This window comes from Pseudophryne corroboree, chromosome 4, assembly GCF_028390025.1.
Source record: "Pseudophryne corroboree isolate aPseCor3 chromosome 4, aPseCor3.hap2, whole genome shotgun sequence".
NCBI lineage: Eukaryota > Metazoa > Chordata > Amphibia > Anura > Myobatrachidae > Pseudophryne > Pseudophryne corroboree.
This window is the reverse complement of record NC_086447.1, coordinates 80,673,715-80,699,432: the sequence shown is the minus strand read 5'-3', so window position 1 is coordinate 80,699,432 and position 25,718 is coordinate 80,673,715. Positions and strand designations below refer to the sequence as shown.

Below are 25,718 nucleotides of genomic sequence, written 5' to 3'. Positions count from 1 at the left end.
CTTTCCCGCTCTCGGGAGCAAGAAAATGAGTCTGAGTCTACTGACAAGCATTGTATTGTTGATCCAGTGGCGTTCTCCGCAGTGAGTATGGACTCTATGCCCCCGCCAGGGAAAAATTTTGTGAAGCCGGCTTTCAGGAGGAAGCTCTTGCATCGGGCACATTCCTCTCGCTTTGCCGGACACGCGGGCATATGCAAGACCTTAAAATTCGTCTCCAGGTCAAATTGGTGGCCGACCCTAAAGAAGGACATTGCTGAATTTGTGGCCTCCTGCCCGAAATGTGCCCAGCACAAAGTATCCCGCCAGTTACCCACTAGGCAACTGGTTTCCTTGTCTGATCCTCATCGTCCGTGGTCTCATCCCTCGATGGATTCTGTCATGGATTCCCCACTTCCAAGTTGGCACAAGTCTTCATCCAGAAGTTCCATTCCAGATGGCCAGGTAAACTTAAGAAGTGTCCTGGGGCCACTCCTAAAAGGGGGGGTACTGTCACGATCCGGATACTGAGACACCATTTTCCTTCTGGATGTACGTCCTCCATGGGCCTCTGCTGCCACTCCTGTCTCGCTGACCGCCGCGCGCCACTGGGCGCATGTTATTCTGCTACTGCGGCCTACATCGCAAGTTTTGCACCTTCCTGATAGTACTTAATTCCCCTTCTTTGTTTGTTCATGGGCGCAGCCATGTTAGACTCCAGTCACATGACATTATTCCTCCTATCCACGGTGCTGGAGCCTTGTCATAATTGCTCAGCCAATCCCTGCTATGCAGCAGGTATAAATATCCGGTCCCAGCTCCCAAAAGATCGTCAGTGCTTTCATTGTCATCTGTGATTCCAGCCTACAAGCTTCACTACAGATTTTCTCCTGCAATTCCATTCTGCAGATCAGCCTGACTTCCCTGGTGATTACACTCTGCCTGTGTAACCCGACTCTCCAGTGTTAACCCCTACAGCCTACTTTGGATTCCTGTGTTTGGACTTTTGCTTTGCAGTAATCATCCTTCATTCTTCAGTTCCTGCGTACTCCAGTTTCATTCCTCATCTTCCAGTGAACCCCAGCCTCATTTATTGTTTACAGGACTTTCTTCCATATTCCAGGTTACTGGCCTTCACCGATTGTGAACTTAATTATCACGTGTGACTTTATATTATTCTTTTGCACGTTATCTGACTTTTTATTTAATAAAAGCACTTAAGGAATTCCCAGTTGTTGTGGTCACGCCCTCGGGCATTCTTTGCTGCTGTCAATACGTATGTCCAGGAGTCACATAGCTCCTCCTAAATTTAAGTACCCGTCAGCCCCTACAACTGAGGCTCCCAGTCACGGTCATCAGCCCTCAGTTGTGACATAGAGAAACAAGTAAGGTGCTTACCTGGAGCCACAGCTCCAAGGGATAAAGAGTGCATGCTAAGAATTGTGAAGGCAGCAAGAAAAGATGGGGAGGTGAATGTCATTGTCCACAAAGGGACAAATGACCTTGCAAATGCTGAACTCGTGGCCATTAAAGATGAATTTAGGAAGTTAGGGACTGCAGTGAAGCAGGTGGCAACCACTGTAACCTTTTCAGAAGTATTGTCAGTACACAGAGGGAAAGACAGAACTCATTGCATTGGAAACTACAATATTTGGCTAAGGACATGGTGCAATGAGGAGAGATTTGGATTTATAGGCCATAGTCACACCATCTGGCAAGATAGGATCTTTTACAAAAGTGATGGTCTGCACCCATCTTCAAGGGGAATGAGGATACTTACTGAACAGTTTGGATGCTTCATCAAGAACTATTTAAACTAACAGAGGGGGGCAGTGAACCAAACAGTAATAAAGCAATCTGCTCCCCCTACACAGAGGTATTGTTTCTGCAGGCAAAGGGAATAGGAAGCATATCTACAGCAACAGAAGATAACGCAGATCAAAAGCAAATAAACATAGGCAGAGAGAAGAACATAGCTAGGAACAGGAAAAGCACAAACAAAACTCTAAAAGCTACAGTATGTGTGAAAATGCTAGGAGCTTAGGAAATAAAATCCCAGAACTAATTGCAATAATGACAAGGGATGATCTAGATATTGTGGCAATTCCAGAGTCATGGTGCAATGAAAATCATGACTGGGATATAACTATACCAGGATATACTTTATTTAGGAGGGACAGAATTGGAAAAAATCGGAGGAGGGGTAGCAATGTATGTAAAAAAAGAGCATAAATACTACCTTAATACAAAGTATTGAAGAAAACATTGAGGCCCTTTGGGTGACCATAGAAACAGGGGAGATGTTGATTATTCGTATTGGCGTGATATACAGGCCACAAGGTCAGGAAGAGGAACTGGACAAGAACCTATTGCAGGACATAACTAAAATGACATTAAAAGGAGAGGTAATAATCATGGGAGACTTTAATATTCCTGATGTAAACTCTGAGGTGTCTGTTGGTAGTTCCACTAGAAGTAGGGACATTTTAAATTCCCTTCAAGGAGCATCTCTTCACCAATTGGTGAGGGAGCCCACTCGGAAAGATGCAATATTAGACCTAATACTTACAAATGGAGACAGAATATCATGCATAAAAGTGGTTGAAAACCTGGGATCCAGTGATCATCAAGCAGTATGGTTCAGCATAAAGACAGAGACTAACTCATCCCATACAAAAACAAAAGGTGTTGGATTTTAGGAAGGCTGATTTTGTAGGGATGGGAAAATGTGTAAGCGATTCTTTGGCAGAGTGGAGGAACTTGGAAGCTGTGCAGGAGAGGCGGGAAACTTTAAAAAGTGCAATATTAAAGGCAACAGACCTTTGTATCAAAAGTGTTAGGAAAAACACAAGGAAAAGAAAGCCAGTGTGGTTTGCAAAAGAAGTAGCAAATATTGTGAAAGCAAAAGATTGCTTTTAGGAAATATAAGACACAAAATAATGAAGACAAAGAGATATATGTGGTTAGACAGAAGGGGACTAAGAAGGTAATCAGATGTGCAAAGGCACAAGCTGGGGAGAAAATGGCACAGTCAGTGGGTAAAGGAGGCAAAACTTTTTTAGGTATATAAGCGAAAGGAGAAAAACAAAAGGTGGAATAATAAAACTAAAGACAGAGACTGGGAGTCTTGTTGAGGGAGACAATGTAATAGGCGATCATCTTAATAATTATTGCTCAGTATTCCCTACTGAAAGAGAGGGGAAGGGTCCACAGTTAAGTTGCAGGGATATTCAGGAAAATTAAACAAGTACATTTACAGAGGAGAAGGTCCTAACAGTACTCTCAAAGCTGAAAGTGGACAAATCTTTAGGGCCAGATGGGATACATCCAAGGATACTAAAAGAACTTAAAGAGGTGCTGGTAGCACCATTGACAGAATTATTCAACCAGGCATTAGTTACAGGAGTAATTCCAGAGGACTGGAAAAGAGTGAACATAGTCCCACTGCACAAAAGTAGAAGCAAGGAAGAGGCAAAGAACAACAGACCATTGAGTCTTACATCAGTAGTAGGGAAATTGATTAAAACACCCTTAAAAGAAAGAGTTGTAGACTATCTCAAATCCAGAAATTTACAGGATCCCAAATAACATGGATTCACTGGGGGATATCATGTCAAACAAATCTTATTGCCTTTTTTGACTGTGTGACTAAAGTGATGGATAAAGGTGCAGCCGTGGATAGAGCTTATCCAGACTTTAGTAAAGCTTTTGACACTGTTCCACATCGCAGACTGCTAAATAAACTTGAAAGCTTGGGACTGGATACTCGGATTATTGAATGGATAAGATCTTGATTGCAGGACAGAAAACAGAGAGTTGTGGTAAATGGAGGGCATTCATAGGAGGGAAATGTTACCAGTGGGGTACCCCAGGAATCTGTACTTGGACCAGTGCTTTTTAATATCTTTATTGGTGACATTGCAAATGGCATTAAAGGGAAAGTATGCTGCAACAGAGGAGACACACCAGGTGGGGTAAAACAAATTATTTAGGATCTAGGTAGACTAGTGGAATGGCCAAGAGTGTGGCAATTACAGTTCAATGCCAAAAAAATGCAAAATCATGCACTTGGGTCTCAAAAATCCAAAGGCTAAATATAGTATTAATGGCACTATACTGGAAACTACTGAGGAGGAAAGGGATCACTATTTCAGGTGACTTAAAGGCAGGTAAGCAATGTAACAAAACAATGAGGAAGGCTAGTCAGATGCTTGGCTGCATTGGGAGAGGAATCAGCAGCAGAAAGAAGTAATAATGCCACTGTATGGGTCATTGGTATGGCCTCTTCTAGAATACTGTGTTAAATTCTGGAGGCCATATCTTCAAAAGGATATTAATACACTAGAGACTGTACAAAGAAGGGCAACTCAAATGGTGCATGGCCTACATCACAAAACATACCCAGAAAGATGAAGAAATCTCAATATGTATAGTTTGGAGCAGAGAAGGGAAAGGGGGACTTGATAGAAACTTTCAAATATATCAAGGGTTTTAACAAAGTCCAGGAGGGAAACATTCCCCAAATTAAAAGAAGCAATAGGATATGAGGACATGCACTGAGACTGGAGGGGGGGAGGTTCAGGGGAAATTTGAGGAAAAATGACTTCACAGAAAGGGTAGTGGACAAATGGAAAAGCCTCCCATCAGAGGTGGTAGAGGCTAAGACAGTAGAGCAAGGTAAACATGCATGGAATAGACATAAGGATATCCTTACAAGAAGTAAAGATCAAATAAGGTTTTAGATAAAAATATGGTAAAAAAAAAAAAAGAAGGGGCCGACTAGATGGGCCAAGTGGTTCTTATCTGCCGTCAAATTCTATGTTTCTATGTTTCTATGTTTGGTTGCTGGTATTTTGCACTGCTAAAGTGGGTTAGGGAGGGTTAAAAAGACAATCAATGGTTACTGGACCACCTGTCATACTACTTTAGTACTACTGTACTAGAGAAATCTTCACAATTGAAAGTATAAGCTGAGTCTAACATATCCAAAAATGCTTGGGACCAGAAGTATTTTGGATATGGGATTGTTCTGTGTTTTGGAATGGGTTGGATATGCATGAATGACGCTGGTATCCCGGCTGCGAAATGTCGGCGGGAAGTGTGTGTGTGTGTGTGTGTGTGTGGAGGGGGGGGAAACACAACAAGCCCTTGCGGGCTCGCTGCGCACACCACGCCATAGGTTCTATTCCCACTCTATGGGTGGCGTGGACACCCATGAGTGGGAATAGTCCCTGCTAGTCGGCATGCCAACTGTCAGGATTCTAAGGGGGCGGGATGTAGGGAGAGGTATTGTGACCAGCGGTCTCCTGCATACCATAATGAGATATCTTGGGGATAGAGCCTAAGTCTAAACACGGAAAGCATTTGTGTTGTATATACACATTATACACATACTATATTCTCAAGGTAATTTTGCATTACATTTTTTAATAATTTTGTGCATTAAACAAAGTTTGTATACACTGAACTATCAGAAAGCAAGGGTGTCTCAATCTCAGTCGAGCTCAAAAAATTGCATATTTTGTAATTTTCGATATGGGAGACTCAACAGAGTACATTTATTAAGCTTGGAATTTGCCCAAAATAACAAACACAGGAGTGTTTGGGCATTTTTTAAAACATAGAAATTTACTAAAAAACAAACACAGGAGTGTTTGTTCAAAATAGAGATGTGTGCCGGACACTTTTTGGGTGTTTTGGTTTTGGATCTGGATCTCTGTTTGTGTTTTGGATCTGGATTGGTTTTGCCAAAACCACCCTTTCGAGTTTTGGATTTGGTTGTGGATCTGGATTTAAAAAAAAAAACATAAAAAGAAGCTAAAATCACAGAACATGGAGGTATTTTTGATCCTACAGTATTATTAACCTTGATAACATAAATTTTCCCTCATTTCCAGTCTATTCTGAACACCTCACACCTCACAATATTATTTTTAGGCCAAAAAGTTTGAACCAAGGTAGCTGGATGACTAAGCTAAGCGACACAAGTTGGCGGCACAAACACGTGGCCCATGTAGGAGAGGCACTGCAATGGCAGACAGGATGGCAATTTTAAAAACTAGGCCCCAGAGAGCACATAATGCAGAGAAAAAAAGAGGTGCAAAATGGAATTGTCCTTGGGCCCCTCCCAGCCACCCTTATGTTGTTTAAACAGGACATGCACAGTATAATAAACCCATCATTTCAGTGACAGGTGGTCCCCCTGGAAAAAGCTCGCCAAGTTCTCCGCTTCATAGTTAGCTACAAACATACCACCTCCATATTTGATGACTTTTCACATTATGAAAGAGACAAGAGGAAGAAGACAGTGTCAAGAAGGTGATTAAAAATTAGAGAGGCACACACAATCAGGAACACCACACAGGCTTTCACTTTCACTCCTATATTGGTGTGGAACAGAAAGGACTTTAACCAAGCAAATATATAAACACCACATTACTGGTCAAACTGAAAAACTAGGGGCCAAAGTCTCTGAATTTGTACCCCATTCTCTGAATTTGTACCCCCTTCTCCATTTTCAGGGTTTAAAATAATCTCGGATTTAATGCTGGGATGCAAATAAACTGGTGTATAACTCAGGATCAAGATTGGATATTTTCCCTTCCACGGAGTCTGGAGACTTATTCGTGAAAATCTCGTGAGTTTATTTTTTTAAATTTTTTTTATTGCATTTTTATTTACATATTTTGTGGCAGATGCCTTATTTTCATTTTTCACAGCTCCCAGTTACATGCATGTGAGCATACCTGTGTGTCCCAGTTACACGCATGTGAGCATACCTGTGTGTCTTGTTTATTTTATTTATATTTTATTTTTAAATAAAGCAGCCCGTAGATGTTTTAGCAGCCCCTTGTGAGCCCCCACAGCAGCCCCGGTTCGGGCAAATTGAGTTCGGGTGGGTTCGGTACAGTACTATGCACAGCGGTGCAGTGAATTTTTTGATATTCAGCCCCTGCCCTAGTTGAGCTTACCACTCTACAATCAAAACTCATTTCATACTATAAGTAGGACTGTTGGAGGAAGAAATCCTAACCTCTGTGCCAACAGCATGCCTCAGCCTGGCAAGCCAGACATCTTCCTGGCTGTAAGCCACCATGAGACTCCATACTGGGCCTTTATTCAGTAACTGTTTGTGCCTCACAGAAGCACCTGGCCCATCTAGTGCTGCAGTGCAATGGAAACTGATGCAATGCAAGATCACTGAAATTCTGTTCTTCTAACACTGTAAGGTCCTGCGATAACCCTACTCAGCCCTTATATTGTACAAATATTAAGGAGAAAATATTTACAAAATAAAGGAAAAGAACCCTTACAACAAATCCGCATCTTGTAAATAATCCCAAAATGTGGAACATTAATAATAAATTAAAATTAAGGTTGACAAATTGGAGCCATTCATTTGAGTCCCTACCATGAAATAATTGAGAAGAACCTCTCTCTAATGCTGGGTACACAGTGCACACTAGAAGATATATCTACTAGAGATGTGTGGGAATTATATGGCAGACATATAGACATACAGTAGATGTGTTTGGAAAATCTAGTTTTCTCTGGGAGATGTTGCCATGTCACGTTCCGCTGGATTATGATTCTGTCTTTTCTGAGTCTGACTAACTTTGCCAACAAATGTGGTCTCTCCCTACTTTATTGGAAAACACTTAGTCAAAATTGCAATTTCCATTTCCATCTTTGCAGCTACAGTATATGTTTTCACAAATCTGGTTGGGATGTTGAAGCTTGTTTCATATTCTGCTCTAGGCTTTACTTTAAACCTAGGATCAAGTTCAGCAGCACCACTGAAATTATACGGCAGCGCCTCTGAACTTATACAGCAGATAGGCAACAACCCTGGACTTATACAGCATAGGCAGCACCCCTGGAGAATTACACAGCAGACAGGCAACAGCACCCCTGGACTGAAATGGCAGTGGGTCAGCACCTCTGGACTGATAGGATAGAGGGAAGCACCCCATACAGGGTAGCACCCCTGGAATGATGTGGCAGATAAAAAAAAGACATGCAAGATGGAATTGTCTTTGAGCCTTCCCACCCCCCCTTATGTTCAATAAACAGGACATATACACTTTAACAAACCAATCATTTCAGCAACAGGGTCTGCCACATGACTGTGGCTGAAATGATTGCTTTGTATGGGCCCCCACCAAAAAAGAAGCAATCAATCTCTCCTTGTACAAACTGGCTCTACAGAGGCAAGATGTCGTCCTCATGCTCACCCTCCAATTCTACACCCCCTTCAGTGTTTACATCCTCATCCTCACAGATAAATAATTCTACACTGAAGAGGTGGATTTTTTTGTATTTTGCCCAGGCATGACAATGAGCTTTCTCATCTCATGGCCAACAACTGTACCCACTGGTGCCTTTTTCAAACAAACCACACCACCATCAGAATCCTCATCGTAAACTTCCTCGTCAGCGCCAGCTACACCAATATACTCCTCATCCTGGTGTACTTCTACAGTGACATCATCACTCTCAATATCAGCAACTGCACTGGCGGTGCTCCTCCCAGCACTTGCAGGGGACATGCAAATGGTGGTAGTAGCCTCCTCTTCCCATACAGTCTTGGGAAAGTCAGGCATAGACATCGCAACCACGGACACACTTGGACTCTCCTTGGGGATTTGTAATATTTCTGAATGCACAGTTGTTTTTTCATGTGTTTTAACAAGCTTTACTTTTTTATTTTTTCAAGAGGGAGGAGGGCTGTTCAAATAAACATATTTTTATTCATAAACATCTTTGAGTTTATTAATTACACACACATAAGTATAGGCTCACACACCCTGTGCTGCGCTGTACCGTACTATACTGCACAGACTTAGGAGTGTAATTCTCAGACGACTCATGAGAGATCAGGGATTTCTCCCACAATGCAGTTGCTCTGTCTATAAGATTGTGCAGGGATAATGGTGGCCAATCCCAGGACCGGAATCCATGGGATTCCAGGATTTTGGCCAAAAATTAGCCGAGATTCAATCCCGGGATTGGAGCTTTCAATCCCGGGGATTTCAGTATTCAGTATTTTTTCAATGTCGGGCAGCTTTGAGCTTCCTCAGAAGGCTCAGACACCGCCCGGTTCCCCCTGCCCCCAGCTGTGCGCACTGCGCAGGGTGATGTGAAGTCAGAGGTCAAGCTGCGCAGGCCACCCGGACCTCACCGCCTTCACTACCTTGCTCCACAGTTCCCTGCAGCAAGTGGACCCAACCCCCGTCCATCCAGACAATTCTGATAATTTTTCAATCCCGATTCCCTGGATTAAAAAAATGGACCAGGATTGGCCACCCTAGCATGGTTATGTTGTGAAGAGTCACATTGTTTACTTGATGCAGCGAATAATGCCATCATGTTAATGTACAGATAATAGTAAGAAAAAGTACTTACAGTAAACATTAGAGATGATTGGGTTCGGTTCTCAGAGAACCGAACCCTACTGGACTTTGCCTTCCGAGTTCGGTTCCGAGCCCGGCTCGGGTTTTCCTGCCTGAGTCGGAAACCCGAACGCGGCAAAATGTCATCATCCCGCTGTCGGATTCTCGCGGGATTTGGATCCCATATAAGGAGCCGCGCGTCGCTGCCATTTTCACTCCAGTCTCGGAGAGTGTATTGAGAGGACGTGTCCTCAGTGTTCAGTGTCTGTGTGGGGGCGGGAAAGTGGGGTGGCGAGTCTTGTGCTGTGCTGCTCAGTCCAGTCCAGTGTAGTCACAGTGTTGGTGTCCTCTGCTGCCATATATCCAGGGTAGCTGTATAAAGTGGTGCTGTGTTGTGCTGTCCAGTCCAGTGTAGTCAGTGTATTGTGCTGTATCAGTCTAGCCAGTCACAGTGTTGGTGTCTTCTGTTGCTAGATATCCAGTGTAGCTGTATAAAGTGTTGTTGTGTTGTGCTGCATCAGACCAGTGGTAGTGTCCTGTCTCATCAGTCATTCCAGTGACCAGGCAGTCACAGTGGTATACGCTGCTGCTATATGTCCACTGCTGCCGTATAATAATAACAACAACAAGTCCCTTACAGTGTTGCTGTGTTTGTGCGGCATCAGACCAGTGGTAGTGTCCTGTCTCATCAGTCATTCCAGTGACGAGGCAGTCACAGTGGTATACTCTGCTGCTATATGTCCACTGCTGCCGTATAATAATAATAATAATAATAATAACAACAACAACCACAAGTCCCCTACAGTGTTGTTGTGTTGTGCTGCATCAGACCAGTGGTAGTGTCCTGTTCATCAGTCATTCCAGTGACGATATACGCTGCTGTTATATGTCCACTGCTGCCGTATAATAATTATAACAACAACCACAAGTCCCTTACAGTGTTGTTGTGTTGTGCTGCATCAGACCAGTGGTAGTGTCCTGTCCATCAGTCATTCCAGTGACGAGGCAGTCACAGTGGTATACGCTGCTGTTATATGTCCACTGCTGCCGTATAATAATTATAACAACAACCACAAGTCCCTTACAGTGTTGTTGTGTTGTGCTGCATCAGACCAGTGGTAGTGTCCTGTCCATCAGTCATTCCAGTGACGAGGCAGTCACAGTGGTATACGCTGCTGCTTACGACAGTGTGAAGAGCGCCCTTAGGGCGGGATGAATCACCTGGTATTATAATAATAGCTCCAAATAAAAGGGTTATTATCAAAATTAATTTTACAGGCTTTGCTGTGTGTGTGTGTGTGTGTGTGTGTGTGGTTTAGGGGTACGCTATCCTGTGCCACCAATATTGTGCATGTATTACATCTGGGCAAATTCCAGCACGTCCCATGTTGTTTGTGCCACACACTTGTGTCGCTTAGCTTAGTCAAACAGCTACCTCATTGCACCTCTTTTTCTTCTTTGCATCATGTGCTGTTTGGGGCCTAGTTTTTTAAGTGCTATCTTGTCTGCAACTGCAGTGCCACTCCTAGATGGGCCAAGTGTTTGTGCCGCACACTTGTGTCGCTTAGCTTAGTCATACAGCCACCTCGGTGCAACTTTTAGGCCAAAAAACAATATTGTGAGGTGTGAAGTGTTCAGAATAGACTGGAAATGAGTGGAAATGAATGTTATTGAGGTTTATAATACCGCAGGAGCAAAATTACCCCCAAATCCTGTGATTTTAGCTGTTTTTACGTGTTTTTTTTTCAAAAATCATCTAGATACAAAAGCAAAAACACGAAAGGGTGGTTTTGACTAGAGATGTGCACCAGAAATTTTTCTGATTTTGTGTTTTGTTTTTGGATTCGGTTCCGCGGCCATGTTTTGTATTCGGACGCGTTTTGGCAAAACCTTCATGAAAATTTTTTGTTGGATTCGGGTGTTTTTTTTTTCAAAAAACCCTCAAAAACAGCTTAAATCATAGAATTTTGGGGGAATTGTGAGCCTATAATATTAGCAACCTCAATAACCATAATTTCCACTCATTTCCAGTCTATTCTGAACACCTCACACCTCACAATATTATTTTTAGTCCTAAAATTTGCACCGAGGTCGCTGGATGACTAAGCTAAGTTACCCAAGTGGGCGGCACAAACACCTGGCCCATCTAGGAGTGGCACTGCAGTGTCAGACAGGATGGCACTTAAAAAAATTGGCTCCAAACATCACATGATGCAAAGATAAATAAAATAAAAAAGAGGTGCAAGATGGAATTGTCCTTGGGCCCTCCCACCCACCCTTATGTTGTATAAACAGGACATGCACACTTTAACAAACCCATCATTTCAGCCACAGGGTCTGCCACACGACTGTGGCTAAAATGACTGGTTGGTTTGGGCCCCCACCAAAAAAAGAAGCAATCAATCTCTCCTTGCTCAAACTGGCTCTACAGAGGCAAGATGTCCACCTCATCATCATCCTCCAATTCCTCACCCCTTTCACTGTGTACATCCCCCTCCTCACAGAGTATTAATTTGTCCCCACTGGAATCCACCATCTCAGGTCCCTGTGTACTTTCTGGAGGCAATTGATGGTGAATATCTCCACTGAGGAATTGATTATAATTAATTTTGATGAACATCATCTTCTCCACATTTTCTGGAAGTAACCTTGTACGCTAATCGCTGACAAGGTGACCCGCTGCACTAAACACTCTTTCGGAGTACACACTGGAGGGGGGGCAATGTAGGTAAAATAAAGCCAGTTTGTGCAAGGGCCTCCAAATTGCCTCTTACCTGCCAGTATACGTACGGACTGTCTGACGTGCCTACTTGGATGCGGTCACTCATTTAATCCTCCACCATTCTTTCAATGGTGACAGAATCATATGCAGTGACAGTAGATGACATGTCAGTAATCGTTGGCAGGTCCTTCAGTACGGACCAGATGTCAGCACTCGCTCCAGACTGCCCTGCATCACCGCCAGCGGGAGGGCTCGGAATTCGTAGCCTTTTCCTCGCAGCCCCAGTTGCAGGAGAATGTGAAAGAGGAGCTGTTGACGGGTCATGTTCCATTTGAGTTGACAAGTGTCTCACCAGCAGGTCTTTGAACATGTGCAGACTTGTGTCTGCCGGATAGAGAGATACAATGTAGGCTTTAAACCTAGGATCGAGCATGGTGGCCAAAATGTAGTGCTCTGATTTCAACAGATTGACCACCCATGAATCCTGGTTAAGCGAATTAAGGGCTCCATCCACAAGTCCCACATGCCTAGCGGAATCGCTCCATTTTAGCTCCTCCTTCAATCTCTCCAGCTGCTTCTGCAAAAGCCTGATGAGGGGAATGACCTGATTCAGGCTTGCAGTGTCTGAACTGACTTCACGTGTGGCAAGTTCAAAGTGTTGCAGAACCTTGCACAACGTTGAAATCATTCTCCATTGCGCTTAGGTCAGGTGCATTCCCCCTCCTTTGCCTATATCGTAGGCAGATGTATAGGCTTGAATGGCCTTTTGCTGCTCCTCCATACTCTGAAACATATAGAGGGTTAAATTCCACCTCGTTACCACCTCTTGCTTCAGATGATGGCGGGGCAGGTTCAGGAGTGTTTGCTGGTGCTCCAGTCTTCGGCACGCGGTGGCTGAATGCCGAAAGTGGCCCGCAATTCTTTGGGACACCGACAGCATCTCTTGCACGCCCCTGTCATTTTTTTTTAAATTCTGCACCACCAAATTCAATGTATGTGCAAAACATGGGAGGTGCTGGAATTTGCCCACATGTAATGCACGTACAATATTGGTGGCGTTGTCCGATGTCACAAATCCCCAGGAGAGTCCAATTGGAGTAAGCCATTCTGCGATGATGTTCCTCAGTTTCCGTAAGAGGTTGTCAGCTGTGTGCCTCTTCTGGAAAGCGGTGATACAAAGCGTAGCCTGCCTAGGAATGAGTTGGCGTTTGCGAGATGCTGCTACTGGTGCCGCCGCTACTGTTCTTGCTGCGGGAGGGAATACATCTACCCAGTGGGCTGTCACAGTCATATAGTCCTGAGTCTGCCCTGCTCCACTTGTCCACATGTCCGTGGTTAAGTGGACATTGGGTACAACTGCATTTTTTAGGACACTGGTGAGTCTTTTTCTGACTTCTGTGTACATTCTCGGTATCACCTGCTTAGAGAAGTGGAACCTAGATGGTATTTGGTACCGGGGACACACTACCTCAAGAAATTCTCTAATTCCCTGTGAACTAACGCCGGATACCGGACGCACGTCTAACACCAACACAGCTGCCAAGGCCTGAGTTATCCGCTTAGCAACAGGATGACTGCTGTGATATTTCATCTTCCTTGCAAAGGACTGTTGGACAGTTAATTGCTTACTGGAAGTAGTACAAGTGGTCTTCCGACTTCATATGCATCATATGCAGTGACAGTAGATGACATGTCAGTAATCGTTGGCAGGTCCTTCAGTCCGGACCAGATGTCAGCACTCGCTCCAGACTGCCCTGCATCACCGCCAGCGGGAGGGCTCGGAATTCGTAGCCTTTTCCTCGCAGCCCCAGTTGCAGGAGAATGTGAAGGAGGAGCTGTTGACGGGTCACATTCCATTTGAGTTGACAAGTGTCTCACCAGCAGGTCTTTGAACATGTGCAGACTTGTGTCTGCCGGAAAGAGAGATACAACGTAGGCTTTAAACCTAGGATCGAGCATGGTGGCCAAAATGTAGTGCTCTGATATCAACAGATTGACCACCCATGAATCCTGGTTAAGCGAATTAAGGGCTCCATCCACAAGTCCCACATGCCTAGCGGAATCGCTCCGTTTTAGCTCCTCCTTCAATCTCTCCAGCTGCTTCTGCAAAAGCCTGATGAGGGGAATGACCTGATTCAGGCTTGCAGTGTCTGAACTGACTTCACGTGTGGCAAGTTCAAAGTGTTGCAGAACCTTGCACAACGTTGAAATCATTCTCCACTGCGCTTAGGTCAGGTGCATTCCCCCTCCTTTGCCTATATCGTAGGCAGATGTATAGGCTTGAATGGCCTTTTGCTGCTCCTCCATCCTCTGAAACATATAGAGGGTTAAATTCCACCTCGTTACCACTAGAGATGAGCGGGTTCGGTTTCTCTGAAACCGAACCCGCACGAACTTCATGTTTTTTTCACGGGTCCGAGCAGACTCGGATCCTCCCGCCTTGCTCGGTTAACCCGAGCGCGCCCGAACGTCATCATGACGCTGTCGGATTCTCGCGAGACTCGGATTCTATATAAGGAGCCGCGCGTCGCCGCCATTTTCACACGTGCATTGAGATTGATAGGGAGAGGACGTGGCTGGCGTCCTCTCCATTAGAAATTAGATTAGAAGAGAGAGAGAGATTGTGCAGAGTCAGACAGAGTTTACCACAGTGACCAGTGCAGTTGTTGTTAGTTAACTTTTATTTATTTTAATATAATATATCCGTTCTCTGCTATATCCGTTCTCTGCCTGAAAAAAAACGATACACAGCAGCAGCCAGTCACACAGTGTGACTCAGTCTGTGTGCACTCAGCTCAGCCCAGTGTGCTGCACATCAATGTATAAAAGGCAAAGCTTATAATAATTGTGGGGGAGACTGGGGAGCACTGCAGGTTGTTATAGCAGGAGCCCCCAGGAGTACATAATATTATATTAATTTAAAATTAAACAGTGCACACTTTTGCTGCAGGAGTGCCACTGCCAGTGTGACTAGTGGTGACCAGTGCCTGACCACCAGTATAGTAGTATATTGTTGTATGTATTGTATACTATCTCTTTATCAACCAGTCTATATTAGCAGCAGACACAGTACAGTGCGGTAGTTCACGGCTGTGGCTACCTCTGTGTCGGCAGTCGGAACTCGGCAGGCAGTCCGTCCATCCATAATTGTATTACAATATATACCACCTAACCGTGGTATTTTTTTTTCTTTCTTTATACCGTCGTCATAGTGTCATACTAGTTGTTACGAGTATACTACTATCTCTTTATCAACCAGTGTACAGTGCGGTAGTTCACGGCTGTGGCTACCTCTGTGTCGGCAGTCGGCAGGCAGTCCGTCCATCCATAATTGTATTATTATTATAATATATACCACCTAACCGTGGTTTTTTTTTCATTCTTTATACCGTCATAGTGTCATACTAGTTGTTACGAGTATACTACTATCTCTTTATCAACCAGTGTACAGTGCGGTAGTTCACGGCTGTGGCTACCTCTGTGTCGGCAGTCGGCAGGCAGTCCGTCCATCCATAATTGTATTATTATTATAATATATACCACCTAACCGTGGTTTTTTTTTCATTCTTTATACCGTCGTCATAGTGTCATACTAGTTGTTACGAGTATACTACTATCTCTTTATCAACCAGTGTACAGTGCGGTAGTTCACGGCTGTGGCTACCTCTGTGTCGGCAGTCGGCAGGCAGTCCGTCCATCCATAATTGTATTATTATTATAATATATACCACCTAACCGTGGTTTTTTTTTCATTCTTTATACCGTCGTCATAGTGTCATACTAGTTGTTACGAGTATACTACTATCTCTTTATCAACCAGTGTACAGTGCGGTAGCTCACGGCTGTGGCTACCTCTGTGTCGGCAGTCGGCAGGCAGTCCGTCCATCCATAATTGTATTATTATTATAATATATACCACCTAACCGTGGTTTTTTTTTCATTCTTTATACCGTCGTCATAGTGTCATACTAGTTGTTACGAGTATACTACTATCTCTTTATCAACCAGTGTACAGTGCGGTAGTTCACGGCTGTGGCTACCTCTGTGTCGGCAGTCGGCAGGCAGTCCGTCCATCCATAATTGTATTATTATTATAATATATACCACCTAACTGTGGTATTTTTTTTTCTTTCTTTATACCGTCGTCATAGTGTCATACTAGTTGTTACGAGTATACTACTATCTCTTTATCAACCAGTGTACAGTGCGGTAGTTCACGGCTGTGGCTACCTCTGTGTCGGCAGTCGGCAGGCAGTCCGTCCATCCATAATTGTATTATTATTATAATATATACCACCTAACCGTGGTTTTTTTTTCATTCTTTATACCGTCGTCATAGTGTCATACTAGTTGTTACGAGTATACTACTATCTCTTTATCAACCAGTGTACAGTGCGGTAGTTCACGGCTGTGGCTACCTCTGTGTCGGCAGTCGGCAGGCAGTCCGTCCATCCATAATTGTATTATTATTATAATATATACCACCTAACCGTGGTTTTTTTTTCATTCTTTATACCGTCGTCATAGTGTCATACTAGTTGTTACGAGTATACTACTATCTCTTTATCAACCAGTGTACAGTGCGGTAGTTCACGGCTGTGGCTACCTCTGTGTCGGCAGTCGGCAGGCAGTCCGTCCATCCATAATTGTATTATTATTATAATATATACCACCTAACCGTGGTTTTTTTTTCATTCTTTATACCGTCGTCATAGTGTCATACTAGTTGTTACGAGTATACTACTATCTCTTTATCAACCAGTGTACAGTGCGGTAGTTCACGGCTGTGGCTACCTCTGTGTCGGCAGTCGGCAGGCAGTCCGTCCATCCATAATTGTATTATTATTATAATATATACCACCTAACTGTGGTATTTTTTTTTCTTTCTTTATACCGTCGTCATAGTGTCATACTAGTTGTTACGAGTATACTACTATCTCTTTATCAACCAGTGTACAGTGCGGTAGTTCACGGCTGTGGCTACCTCTGTGTCGGCAGTCGGCAGGCAGTCCGTCCATCCATAATTGTATTATTATTATAATATATACCACCTAACCGTGGTTTTTTTTTCATTCTTTATACCGTCGTCATAGTGTCATACTAGTTGTTACGAGTATACTACTATCTCTTTATCAACCAGTGTACAGTGCGGTAGTTCACGGCTGTGGCTACCTCTGTGTCGGCAGTCGGCAGGCAGTCCGTCCATCCATAATTGTATTATTATTATAATATATACCACCTAACTGTGGTATTTTTTTTTCTTTCTTTATACCGTCGTCATAGTGTCATACTAGTTGTTACGAGTATACTACTATCTCTTTATCAACCAGTGTACAGTGCGGTAGTTCACGGCTGTGGCTACCTCTGTGTCGGCAGTCGGCAGGCAGTCCGTCCATCCATAATTGTATTATTATTATAATATATACCACCTAACCGTGGTTTTTTTTTCATTCTTTATACCGTCGTCATAGTGTCATACTAGTTGTTACGAGTATACTACTATCTCTTTATCAACCAGTGTACAGTGCGGTAGTTCACGGCTGTGGCTACCTCTGTGTCGGCAGTCGGCAGGCAGTCCGTCCATCCATAATTGTATTATTATTATAATATATACCACCTAACCGTGGTTTTTTTATACCACCTAACCGTGGCAGTCCGTCCATAATTGTATACTAGTATCCAATCCATCCATCTCCATTGTTTACCTGAGGTGCCTTTTAGTTCTGCCTATAAAATATGGAGAACAAAAAAGTTGAGGTTCCAAAATTAGGGAAAGATCAAGATCCACTTCCACCTCGTGCTGAAGCTGCTGCCACTAGTCATGGCCGAGACGATGAAATGCCAGCAACGTCGTCTGCCAAGGCCGATGCCCAATGTCATAGTACAGAGCATGTCAAATCCAAAACACCAAATATCAGAAAAAAAAGGACTCCAAAACCTAAAATAAAATTGTCGGAGGAGAAGCGTAAACTTGCCAATATGCCATTTACCACACGGAGTGGCAAGGAACGGCTGAGGCCCTGGCCTATGTTCATGGCTAGTGGTTCAGCTTCACATGAGGATGGAAGCACTCAGCCTCTCGCTAGAAAACTGAAAAGACTCAAGCTGGCAAAAGCACCGCAAAGAACTGTGCGTTCTTTGAAATCCCAAATCCACAAGGAGAGTCCAATTGTGTCGTTTGCGATGCCTGACCTTCCCAACACTGGACGTGAAGAGCATGCGCCTTCCACTATTTGCATGCCCCCTGCAAGTGCTGGAAGGAGCACCCGCAGTCCAGTTCCTGATAGTCAGATTGAAGATGTCAGTGTTGAAGTACACCAGGATGAGGAGGATATGGGTGTTGCTGGCGCTGGGGAGGAAATTGACCAGGAGGATTCTGATGGTGAGGTGGTTTGTTTAAGTCAGGCACCCGGGGAGACACCTGTTGTCCGTGGGAGGAATATGGCCGTTGACATGCCAGGTGAAAATACCAAAAAAATCAGCTCTTCGGTGTGGAGGTATTTCACCAGAAATGCGGACAACAGGTGTCAAGCCGTGTGTTCCCTTTGTCAAGCTGTAATAAGTAGGGGTAAGGACGTTAACCACCTCGGAACATCCTCCCTTATACGTCACCTGCAGCGCATTCATAATAAGTCAGTGACAAGTTCAAAAACTTTGGGTGACAGCGGAAGCAGTCCACTGACCAGTAAATCCCTTCCTCTTGTAACCAAGCTCACGCAAACCACCCCACCAACTCCCTCAGTGTCAATTTCCTCCTTCCCCAGGAATGCCAATAGTCCTGCAGGCCATGTCACTGGCAAGTCTGACGAGTCCTCTCCTGCCTGGGATTCCTCCGATGCATCCTTGCGTGTAACGCCTACTGCTGCTGGCGCTGCTGTTGTTGCCGCTGGGAGTCGATGGTCATCCCAGAGGGGAAGTCGTAAGCCCACTTGTACTACTTCCAGTAAGCAATTGACTGTTCAACAGTCCTTTGCGAGGAAGATGAAATATCACAGCAGTCATCCTACTGCAAAGCGGATAACTGAGTCCTTGACAACTATGTTGGTGTTAGACGTGCGTCCGGTATCCGCCGTTAGTTCACAGGGAACTAGACAATTTATTGAGGCAGTGTGCCCCCGTTACCAAATACCATCTAGGTTCCACTTCTCTAGGCAGGCGATACCGAGAATGTACACGGACGTCAGAAAAAGACTCACCAGTGTCCTAAAAAATGCAGTTGTACCCAATGTCCACTTAACCACGGACATGTGGACAAGTGGAGCAGGGCAGGGTCAGGACTATATGACTGTGACAGCCCACTGGGTAGATGTATGGACTCCCGCCGCAAGAACAGCAGCGGCGGCACCAGTAGCAGCATCTCGCAAACGCCAACTCTTTCCTAGGCAGGCTACGCTTTGTATCACCGCTTTCCAGAATACGCACACAGCTGAAAACCTCTTACGGCAACTGAGGAAGATCATCGCGGAATGGCTTACCCCAATTGGACTCTCCTGTGGATTTGTGGCATCGGACAACGCCAGCAATATTGTGTGTGCATTAAATATGGGCAAATTCCAGCACGTCCCATGTTTTGCACATACCTTGAATTTGGTGGTGCAGAATTTTTTAAAAAACGACAGGGGCGTGCAAGAGATGCTGTCGGTGGCCAGAAAAATTGCGGGACACTTTCGGCGTACAGGCACCACGTACAGAAGACTGGAGCACCACCAAAAACTACTGAACCTGCCCTGCCATCATCTGAAGCAAGAAGTGGTAACGAGGTGGAATTCAACCCTCTATATGCTTCAGAGGTTGGAGGAGCAGCAAAAGGCCATTCAAGCCTATACAATTGAGCACGATATAGGAGATGGAATGCACCTGTCTCAAGTGCAGTGGAGAATGATTTCAACGTTGTGCAAGGTTCTGATGCCCTTTGAACTTGCCACACGTGAAGTCAGTTCAGACACTGCCAGCCTGAGTCAGGTCATTCCCCTCATCAGGCTTTTGCAGAAGAAGCTGGAGGCATTGAAGAAGGAGCTAACACGGAGCGATTCCGCTAGGCATGTGGGACTTGTGGATGCAGCCCTTAATTCGCTTAACAAGGATTCACGGGTGGTCAATCTGTTGAAATCAGAGCACTACATTTTGGCCACCGTGCTCGATCCTAGATTTAAAGCCTACCTTGGATCTCTCTTTCCGGCAGACACAGGTCTGCTGGGGTTGAAAGACCTGCTGGTGACAAAATTGTCAAGTCAAGCGGAACGCGACCTGTCAACATCTCCTCCTTCACATTCTCCCGCAACTGGGGGTGCGAGGAAAAGGCTCAGAATTCCGAGCCCACCCGCTGGCGGTGATGCAGGGCAGTCTGGAGCGACTGCTGATGCTGACATCTGGTCCGGACTGAAGGACCTGACAACGATTACGGACATGTCGTCTACTGTCACTGCATATGATTCTCTCAACATTGATAGAATGGTGGAGGATTATATGAGTGACCGCATCCAAGTAGGCACGTCACACAGTCCGTACTTATACTGGCAGGAAAAAGAGGCAATTTGGAGGCCCTTGCACAAACTGGCTTTATTCTACCTAAGTTGCCCTCCCACAAGTGTGTACTCCGAAAGAGTGTTTAGTGCCGCCGCTCACCTTGTCAGCAATCGGCGTACGAGGTTACATCCAGAAAATGTGGAGAAGATGATGTTCATTAAAATGAATTATAATCAATTCCTCCGCGGAGACATTGACCAGCAGCAATTGCCTCCACAAAGTACACAGGGAGCTGAGATGGTGGATTCCAGTGGGGACGAATTGATAATCTGTGAGGAGGGGGATGTACACGGTGATATATCGGAGGGTGAAGATGAGGTGGACATCTTGCCTCTGTAGAGCCAGTTTGTGCAAGGAGAGATTAATTGCTTCTTTTTTGGGGGGGGTCCAAACCAACCCGTCATATCAGTCACAGTCGTGTGGCAGACCCTGTCACTGAAATGATGGGTTGGTTAAAGTGTGCATGTCCTGTTTTGTTTATACAACATAAGGGTGGGTGGGAGGGCCCAAGGATAATTCCATCTTGCACCTCTTTTTTCTTTTCTTTTTCTTTGCATCATGTGCTGATTGGGGAGGGTTTTTTGGAAGGGACATCCTGCGTGACACTGCAGTGCCACTCCTAGATGGGCCCGGTGTTTGTGTCGGCCACTAGGGTCGCTAATCTTACTCACACAGCTACCTCATTGCGCCTCTTTTTTTCTTTGCGTCATGTGCTGTTTGGGGAGGGTTTTTTGGAAGGGACATCCTGCGTGACACTGCAGTGCCACTCCTAGATGTGCCCGGTGTTTGTGTCGGCCACTAGGGTCGCTAATCTTACTCACACAGTCAGCTACCTCATTGCGCCTCTTTTTTTCTTTGCGTCATGTGCTGTTTGGGGAGGGTTTTTTGGAAGGGCCATCCTGCGTGACACTGCAGTGCCACTCCTAGATGGGCCCGGTGTTTGTGTCGGCCACTAGGGTCGCTAATCTTACTCACACAGCTACCTCATTGCGCCTCTTTTTTTCTTTGCGTCATGTGCTGTTTGGGGAGGGTTTTTTGGAAGGGACATCCTGCGTGACACTGCAGTGCCACTCCTAGATGGGCCCGGTGTTTGTGTCGGCCACTAGGGTCGCTTATCTTTCTCACACAGCTACCTCATTGCGCCTCTTTTTTTCTTTGCGTCATGTGCTGTTTGGGGAGGGTTTTTTGGAAGGGACATCCTGCGTGACACTGCAGTGCCACTCCTAGATGGGCCCGGTGTTTGTGTCGGCCACTAGGGTCGCTTATCTTTCTCACACAGTCAGCTACCTCATTGCGCCTCTTTTTTTCTTTGCGTCATGTGCTGTTTGGGGAGGGTTTTTTGGAAGGGACATCCTGCGTGACACTGCAGTGCCACTCCTAGATGGGCCCGGTGTTTGTGTCGGCCACTAGGGTCGCTTATCTTTCTCACACAGTCAGCTACCTCATTGCGCCTCTTTTTTTCTTTGCGTCATGTGCTGTTTGGGGAGGGTTTTTTGGAAGGGACATCCTGCGTGACACTGCAGTGCCACTCCTAGATGGGCCCGGTGTTTGTGTCGGCCACTAGGGTCGCTTATCTTTCTCACACAGTCAGCTACCTCATTGCGCCTCTTTTTTTCTTTGCGTCATGTGCTGTTTGGGGAGGGTTTTTTGGAAGGGACATCCTGCGTGACACTGCAGTGCCACTCCTAGATGGGCCCGGTGTTTGTGTCGGCCACTAGGGTCGCTAATCTTACTCACACAGCTACCTCATTGCGCCTCTTTTTTTCTTTGCGTCATGTGCTGTTTGGGGAGGGTTTTTTGGAAGGGACATCCTGCGTGACACTGCAGTGCCACTCCTAGATGGGCCCGGTGTTTGTGTCGGCCACTAGGGTCGCTTATCTTACTCACACAGCGACCTCGGTGCAAATTTTAGGACTAAAAATAATATTGTGAGGTGTGATGTGTTCAGAATAGGCTGAAAATGAGTGTAAATTATGTTTTTTGAGGTTAATAATACTTTGGGATCAAAATTACCCCCAAATTCTATGATTTAAGCTGTGTTTTAGGGTTTTTTGAAAAAAACACCCGAATCCAAAACACACCCGAATCCGACAAAAAAAATTCGGTGAGGTTTTGCCAAAACGCGGTCGAACCCAAAACACGGCCGCGGAACCGAACCCAAAACCAAAACACAAAACCCGAAAAATTTCCGGCGCTCATCTCTAGTTACCACCTCTTGCTTCAGATGATGGCGGGGCAGGTTCAGGAGTGTTTGCTGGTGTTCCAGTCTTCGGCACGCGGTGGCTGAATGCCGAAAGTGGCCCGCAATTCTTCGGGACACCGACAGCATCTCTTGCACGCCCCTGTCATTTTTTTTTTAATTCTGCACCACCAAATTCAATGTATGTGCAAAACATGGGACGTGCTGGAATTTGCCCACATGTAATGCACGTACAATATTGGTGGCGTTGTCCGATGTCACAAATCCCCAGGAGAGTCCAGTTGGAGTAAGCCATTCTGCGATGATGTTCCTCAGTTTCCGTAAGAGGTTGTCAGCTGTGTGCCTCTTCTGGAAAGCGGTGATACAAAGCGTAGCCTGCCTAGGAATGAGTTGGCGTTTGCGAGATGCTGCTACTGGTGCCGCCGCTACTGTTCTTGCTGCGGGAGGCAATACATCTACCCAGTGGGCTGTCACAGTCATATAGTCCTGAGTCTGCCCTGCTCCACTTGTCCAAATGTCCGTGGTTAAGTGGACATTGGGTACAACTGCATTTTTTAGGACACTGGTGAGTCTTTTTCTGACGTCTGTGTACATTCTCGGTATCACCTGCTTAGAGAAGTGGAACCTAGATGGTATTTGGTACCGGGGACACACTACCTCAAGAAATTCTCTAATTGCCTGTGAACTAACGCCGGATACCGGATGCACGTCTAACACCAACACAGCTGCCAAGGCCTGAGTTATCCGCTTAGCAACAGGATGACTGCTGTGATATTTCATCTTCCTTGCAAAGGACTGTTGGACAGTTAATTGCTTACTGGAAGTAGTACAAGTGGTCTTCCGACTTCCCCTCTGGGATGACGTTCGACTCCCAGCAGCAACAACAGCAGCACCAATAGCAGTAGGCATTCCACTCAAGGATGCATCGGAGTAATCCCAGTCAGGAGAGGACTCGTCAGATTTGCCAGTGACATGGCCTGCAGGACTATTGGCGTTCCTGTCTAAGGATGAAATTGACACTAAGGGAGTTGGTGGTGTGGTTTGCAGGAGCTTGGGTACAAGAGGAAGGGATTTAGTTGTCAGTGGACTGCTTCCGCTGTCACCCAAACTTTTTAAACTTGTCAATGACTTCTGATGAATGCGCTCCAGGTGACGTATAATGGAGGATGTTCCTAGGTGGTTAACGTCCTTACCCCTACTTATTACAGCTTGACAAAGGCAACACACGGCTTGACACCTGTTGTCTGCATTTCTGTTAAAATAATTCCACACCGAAGAGGTGATTTTTTTTTTGTAATTTGACCAGGCATGTCAATGGCCATATTCATCCCACGGACAACAGGTGTCTCCTCGGGTGCCTGACTTTAACAAACCATCTCACCATCAGAATCCTCCTTGGCAATTTCCTCCTCAGCGCCAGCAACACCCATATCCTCATCCTGGTGTACTTCAACAGTGACATCTTCAATTTGACTATCAGGAACTGGACTGTGGGTGCTCCTTCTAGCACTTGCAGGGGGCGTGCAAATGGTGGAACGCGCCACCTCTTCCCATCCAGTCTTGGGAAGGTCAGGCATCGCAACCGACACAATTGGACTCTCCTTGGGGATTTGTGATTTAGAAGAACGCACAGCACAGTTCTTTGCTGTGGTTTTGCCAGCTTAAGTCTTTTCATTTTTCTAGCGGGAGGATGAGTGCTTCCATCCTCATGTGAAGCTGAACCACTAGCAATGTACATAGGCCAGGGCCTCAGCCATTCCTTGCCACTCCATGTCGTAAATGGCATATTGGCAAGTTTACGCTTCTCCTAAGACGCTTTTAATTTTGATTTTTGGGTCATTTTACTGAACTTTAGTTTTTTGGATTTTACATGCTCTCTACTATGACATTGGGCATCGGCCTTGGCAGATGACGTTGATGGCATTTCATCGTCTCGGCCATGACTAGTGGCAGCAGCTTCAGCATGAGGTGGAAGTGGATCTTGATCTTTCCCTATTTTACTCTCCACATTTTTGTTATCCATTTTTTAATGTGTGGAATTATATGCCAGTAATATATCAATAGCAATGGCCTACTGTACTGTCTGTACTACTACTGCTGGTCACCAAAATGCTGCACTGTCCTACTATATACTGCTCACAATAATGCAGCACAGATATGGATACTTGAAGTGATACGGAGCTGCAAGATACAGCAATGGCCTACTGTACTGTACTACTGTATATGTATACTGGTGGTCAACACAATGCTGCACTGTCTTAGTATATACTGCTCACAACAACAATGCAGCACAGATATGGATAGTACACTTGACACAGAGCTGCAAGATACAGCAATGGCCTACTGTACTGTACTATATGTATACTGCTGGTCACCAAAATGCTGCACTGTCCTACTATATACTGCTCACAATAATGCAGCACAGATATGGATAGTATACTTGACACAGAGCTGCAAGATACAGCAATGGCCTACTGTACTGTACTATATGTATACTGCTGGTCACTAAAATGCTGCACTGTCCTACTATATACTGCTCACAATAATGCAGCACAGATATGGATAGTATACTTGACACAGAGCTGCAAGATACAGCAATGGCCTACTGTACTGTACTATATGTATACTGCTGGTCACCAAAATGCTCCACTGTCCTACTATATACTGCTCACAATAATGCAGCACAGATATGGATAGTATACTTGACACAGAGCTGCAAGATACAGCAATGGCCTACTGTACTGTACTATATGTATACTGCTGGTCACTAAAATTCTGCACTGTCCTACTATATACTGCTCACAATAATGCAGCACAGATATGGATAGTATACTTGACACAGAGCTGCAAGATACAGCAATGGCCTACTGTACTGTACTATATGTATACTGCTGGTCACCAA

At 45.1% G+C, this 25,718-nt stretch overlaps 1 protein-coding gene across 1 annotated transcript in view; it reads right to left on the bottom strand.

Moving 5' to 3' along the window:
- The window catches only part of LOC134910840 (cytochrome P450 2C5-like), a 103,976-nt gene that overhangs the window by 42,288 nt on the left and 35,970 nt on the right, over window positions 1-25,718 (bottom strand). The window lies entirely within an intron of this gene.